Here is a 6,242-nt window from a genome sequence, read left to right on the forward strand (position 1 = left end):
ATCAGGAGTGAGGAGAAGACCGAAGGGCATCCAGAGAGATGAGAGAACAGGAGGGCAAGCAGAGAGAGGAGAGGACAGAAGGGCATCCAGAGAGAGGAGAGAACAGAAAAGCATCAAGAGAGAGGAGAGAACCAAAGGGTTGAAGAGAGAGGAGAGTACTGAAGGGCATCCGGAGAGAGGAGAAGACAGAAGGGTATCCGGAGTGAGGAGAAGACCAAAGGGCATCCAGAGAGATGAGAGAACAGAAGGTCATCCAGAGAGAGAAGAGGACAGAAGGGCATAATGAGAGAGGAGAGAACAGAATGGCATTCAGGGAGAAGAGAGAACAGAAGGGCATCCAGAGAGAAAAGAGGACAGAAGGGTATCCAGAGAGAGGAGAGGACAGAAGGGCATCCAGAGAAAGGAGAGGATAGAAGGGCATCCAGAGAGAGGACAGGACAGAAGGTCATACAAAGAGAGGAGAGGACAGAAGACAATCCAGAGAGTGGAGAGGACAGAAGGGCATCCGGAGAGAGTAGAGAACAGTAGGGCATCCGGAGAGAGGAGAGACCAGAAGGGCATCCAGAAAGAGAAGAGAGGACAGGAGGGCATCCTGAGAGAGGAGAAAACAGAAGAGAATCCAGAGAGAGGAGAAAACAGAAGGGCATCCAGGGAGAGTAGAAGACAGAAGGTCATCGAGAGAGGAGAGGACAGAAGACCATCCAAAGAGAGGAGAGAAAATAGGGCATCCAGAGAGAGGAGAGTACAGAAGACTATCCAGATAAAGGAGAGGACAGAAGAGCATCCAGAGAGAGGAGAGAACAGAAGGGCATCCAGAGAGAGGAGATGACATATGGGCATCTGGAGAAAAGAGAGAAAAAAAGGGTATCCAGAGAATGGAGAGGACAGAAGGGCATCCAGAGATAGGAGAGGACAGTAGGGCATGCAGAGAGAGAATAGGACAGAAGGGCATCAAGAGAGAGGAGAGAAAAGAAGGGCATCCAGAGAAAGGATAGGAGAGACGGGCATCCAGAGAGAGGAGAGAATAGAAAAGCATCCAAAGAGAGGAGAGAACAGGACATCCAGAGAGAGGAGAGGTCAGAAGGGCATCCGGAGTGAGGAGAAGACAGAAGGGCATCCAGAGAGAGGAGATAACAGAAGGGCATCCATAGAGAGGAGAGAACAGAAGGGCATCCAGAAAGAGGAGAGTAAGGAAGAGAATCCAGAAAGAGGACAGGACAGAAGAGCATCCAGAGCAAGTAGAGAACAGTATGGCATCCGGAGAGAAGAGAGAACAGAATGGCATCCAGAGAAAGGAGAAAACAGAAGGGCATCGAGAGAGAGGAGAGGACAGCAGGACATCCGGAGCGACAGAAGACAGAAGAACATGCAGACAGAGGAGAGAAAAGAACAGCATCCAGAGATAGAAAACAGAAGGCCATCCAGAAAGAGGAGAGGACTGAATGGCATCCGGAGAGAGGAGAGAACAGAAGGGCATCCAGAGAGAAATGAAGACAGAAGGGCATGCAGAGAGTGGAGAGGACAGAATGGCATCCGGAGAGAAGAGAGAACAGAACTGCATCCAGAGATAGTAGAAGACAGATGGGCATCCAGACAGAGGAGAGTAAGGAAAGGAATCCAGAAAGAGGAGAGGACAGAAAGCCATCTGGAGAGAGAAGAGAACAGTATGGCATCTGGAGAGAGGAGAAAACAGAAGGGCATCCAAAGAGAGGAGAGAACAGAAGGGCATCAAGATAAAGGAGAAGTCAGAAAGGCATCCAGAGAGAGGAGAGGACAGAAGGGCATGCAGAGTGAGTAGAAGACAGAAGAACATGGAGACAGAGTAGAGGAAAGAATGGCATCCAGAGATAGAAAACAGAAGGGCATCCAGAGATAGGAGAGTACAGAACGGCATCCGGAGATATGAGAAGACAGAAGGGCATCCAGAGAGAGGAGAAAACAGAAGGGCATCAAAAGAGAGGAGAGAACAGAAGGGCATCTAGAGAGAGGAAAAGATAGAAGGGCATGCGGAGTGAAGAGAAGACCGAACGGCATTCAGAGAGAGGAGAGAACAGAAGGACATCAAAAGAGAGAAGAGAACAGAAGGGCATCTAGAGAGAGGAGAAGACAGAAGGGCATCCGGAGTGAGGAGAAGACCGAAGGGCAACTAGAGAGAGGAGAGAACAGAAGGGAATCCAGGGGGAAAAAAGAACACAAGGGCATCCAGAGAGAGGAGAAGACAGAAGGGCATCCGGAGAGATCAGAAGACCGAAGGGCATTCAGAGAGAAGAAATAACAGAAGGGCATCCAGAGAGAGGAGAGGACATAATGGCATCTGGAGAGAGGAGAGAACAGAAGGGCATCCAGAGAGAAAAGAAGACAGAAGGGCATCCAGAGAGAGGAGAGAACAGACGGGCATCCAGAGAGAGGAGAAGACAGAATGGCATCAGGTGAGAGGAGAGAACAGAAGGGCATCCAGAGATAGGAGAAAACAGATGGGCATCCATAGAGAGCAGAGAACAGAAGGGCAACCCGATAGAGGAAAGTAAGAAAGGGCATCCAGAAAGAAGAAAGGACAGAAGGGCATCCGGAGCGAGTAGAGAACAGTATGGCATCCGGAGAGAGGAGAGGAGAGAAGGGCATCCAGAGAGATAGGAGAAGACAGAAGAGCATCCTCAGACCTTGGTGATGCAGGATTATTAAGGACTGATTACTCTGTCTAGGCAGATATAATCAGTCGACTATTCTGCATGTGTGTCCTTTTCTGGACAGTAATTTGTCTGTAGATGGAGAGAGGCAATTCTTGCCTAGTGGCTGTTACCACACAACTGGAGTAACTCCAAGGATGCTCAATTTCTTCTTAGAATCCACGACAGGAAGCTGTCAGGAGCAGACAGGTCTCTAATCAATATGAACATTAATATATAAATATTTGTAGCATCAGTTCTATGGACTTCTGATGTTTTGAAAACCAACTATCCATGTAAGGTAACCTGGACTGTTATCTGTTCACTCCTCTCAGCTATTTCTAAATAAAATATGGAAAACACCCTAACAATAAACTCAAAAATATGAATTTGCTATAGTCCCTTAACTCATAGGTTGACCGTCCCAAATCAGTTAAAAAAGTTAAAAAAGGGCTGGGTCTAGGCATTGTATTCCTAAATGTGTTATACAGGCACAATGCCCATGAGCGTATCAATATTCATCTCATTTTTATATTAATAAGAGGCTCGTACCAATGAAAACCTTAAATTTGAGATCAAAGTAAATTTTGTACCATTTAAGAAATTATAACTTCATATTGATAATAATTATACAGATTTTTACCAATAGGTTATGGCTATGCAATAAGTCCTAGCTAATCCCCCCTGTTCCAACAAAACCACTACTTGTCCCTAGAAAGACAGACCATTATTAACCACATTAGTCCCCAAGCTCAGGGAATAAGGGCACTGACTCTTCTTTAACTTCTTCAAGCTGATTAAAGGTGTTGAGATTTTAGAAGAGGGGTGGGGGGAAGAGTAAATTGATAAGCCTCTGATGCTGTGTCTTCACTGAATCCAGATGGAATTCCAGGACATCAGAGGTTTGGGCAGGTCTGCTCAGTATGCTTGATGAGTAGATACACCAAGGCTGTGTATTCTGCAATATACAATTCTCAGAACAAGTTTTAGTATCAAGAAAAAAAAATTTCCCACCCCCAGGGGGCTGACATTTTTTTAAAGATGTTGGTTCTGAAGACTTTTTTTTCCCGCTTGTTAAAATTGGTTGTAGTATTTACATTTCAGATTTTATCCCCTTACCCTACTTCCTCCCACCACCCAGAAATCTCCTATACCATCCCCCTCCTCATGCTTCTATGAGGCAGTGACAGCACCTACCCCCCTCACTATCCCCTCCCTGCCCTCACATTCCCCCCACCCCCACTGTGTGTTCATTTTTTTATGGGACCAAGAAACTCCTCTCCCACCTATGCCCAACAAGGCCATCCTCCCCTACATATACCTCTGGAGTCTTGGGTCCCTCCCTATGTGTTCCCAGGCTTGTGGTTTAGACCCTGGAGGGCTCTGGTTGTTTGGTATTCTTGCTTTCCACCTGGGGTCAATAACCCTTTCTGCTCCTTCAGTCCTCTAAGTTCTCCATTGGGAAACCCCTGATCATATCAATGGTTAATTGTGAACATTGTCCTCTGAGTGTGTTAGTCTTTGGCTGACCTCTAAGGAGACAGCTATATCATGTTCCTCACATTATGCACTTCCAGCCATCCACAACAGTGTTTAGATTAGGTGGCTGTACGTGGGGTGAATACCCAGGTGGAATGGTCTCCTGATGGCCCCTCCTTCAGTTTCTGTTCCATGTTTTGTTTCCCTATTTGCTCCCTTGAGCATTTTTGTTTCTCGTTCTAAGTAGAACTGAGGCATCCCCTCTTGGTCTTCCTTCTTCATGAGCTTCATGTGGTCTGTGGGTTGAGTCTTCGCTAATCCAAGCTTTTGGGCTAACATCTGTGGAGATATGTTTGTGTAACTATCTTCTTTTGGGGTTTTTGGAAGATTACTTTCTTGCTTTTTCTAGGTTGTAGTTTCCCTCCTTGTGTTGGAGTTTTCCACCAATTATTCTTTGAAGTTCTGGATTTGTGTTGAGATACTGTATAAATTTGGATTTGTCATGGAATATTTTGGTTTCTCCATCAATAATGATTGACAGTTTTGCTGGGTATAGTAGTCTGGGCTGGCATTTGTGTTCTCTTAGGGTCTGTATGATACCTGTCCGGCATCTTCTAGCTTTTATAGTATCTGGTGAGAAATCTGGTGTAATTCTGATAGGTCTGCCTTTATATGTTACTTTGCCTTTTCCCCTTACTGCTTTTAGTATTTTTTCTTTGTTTTGTACATTTGATGTTTTGACTATTATATGGCGGGAAGTATTTCTTTTCTGGTCTAAACTATTTGGAGTTCTGTAGGCTTCTTGTATATTTATGGACATCTCTTTCTTTAGGTTAGGGAAGTTTTCCTCTATAATTTTGTTGAGGATATTTACTGGTCCTTTAAGTTGGGAGTCTTCTCCCTCATCTATACCTATTATCCTTAGGTTTGGCCTTCTCATTGTGTCTTGGATTTCTTGTATATTTTGGGTTAGTAGCTTTTTGTATTTTGCATTTTCTTTGACAGTTGTGTCAATGTTTTCCATGGTATCTTCTGCACATGAGATTCTCTCTTCCATCTCTTGTATTCTGTTGGTAATACTTGTGTCTATGGCTCCTGATCATTTTTTTAAGTTTTCTATCTCCAGGGTATTCTCCCTTTGTGATTTCTTTATTGTTTCTACTTCCATTTTTAGATCCTGCATGGTTCTGTTTAATTCCTTCTCCCATTTGGTTGCATTTTCTTGCAATTCCTTAAGGGATTTTTGTGTTTCCTCTTTAAGGGTTTCTATCTGTCTACCAGTGCTCTCCTTAAGTTGTTTGAGAGTGTTATTTATGTCTTTCTTAAAGCCCTCTATCATCATCATGAGAAGTGATTTTAATTCTGATTCCTGCTTTTCTGGTGTGATGGGGTGTTCAGGGCTTGCTCTGATGGGGGAGCTGGGTTCTGATGATGCCATGTAACTTTGGTTTCTGTTGCTTATGTTCTTGCTCTTGCCTTTTGCCATCTGGTTAACTCTAGTGCTGCCTGTACTTGCTGTCTCTGACTGAAGCCTGTCTTTCTGGTTATCTAGCTTGTGTCTGATCTCCTAGGGGTCCAGATGTCTCTGTGATCTTTTCCAGCTGCACTGATTACAGTGGTACCTCTAGGATGCCTCAGGATATGGTGCCTCCAAGGTAGTAGTCCAGCTAGGTGTCTGCTGTTCTGGGTGCAGTGTGTCCTCTAGAATATCTCAGGATATGTTGTCTGAAGCTCTGAGTTCATTTGTTCCTCTGTGGCTCTGGATTGAGTGGACCTTCCAGTATGTCTCAGGTGGAATCTGGGGTCCACACAACAGCAGACCTGGCAGAGGTCTGATCTAGGCCTCAGATCTGAGAACTAGTTTCTAAGACACTGTCCAAGTTAGAGCGCCTGGGATCCCTGCCTCCTCTGGGTTCTTGGAGGTTGGGGGCAGAGCTGCCACCCAAGATCTGCTCAGTGCTCTGGCCCAGACTGGAAAGAACCAGTATTCCAGGCCGGGAGTGACTTCCTGGGTCCTTTTGGTTCCCAGTTACTTCCTGTTTAGGGCGGGCCCTGCTGTCTGCTTACCTAAGATACCGCCTGAGTTCGAGCTCCTGG

This window comes from Arvicanthis niloticus, chromosome 30 (assembly GCF_011762505.2).
Source record: "Arvicanthis niloticus isolate mArvNil1 chromosome 30, mArvNil1.pat.X, whole genome shotgun sequence".
Taxonomy (NCBI): Eukaryota; Metazoa; Chordata; class Mammalia; order Rodentia; family Muridae; genus Arvicanthis; species Arvicanthis niloticus.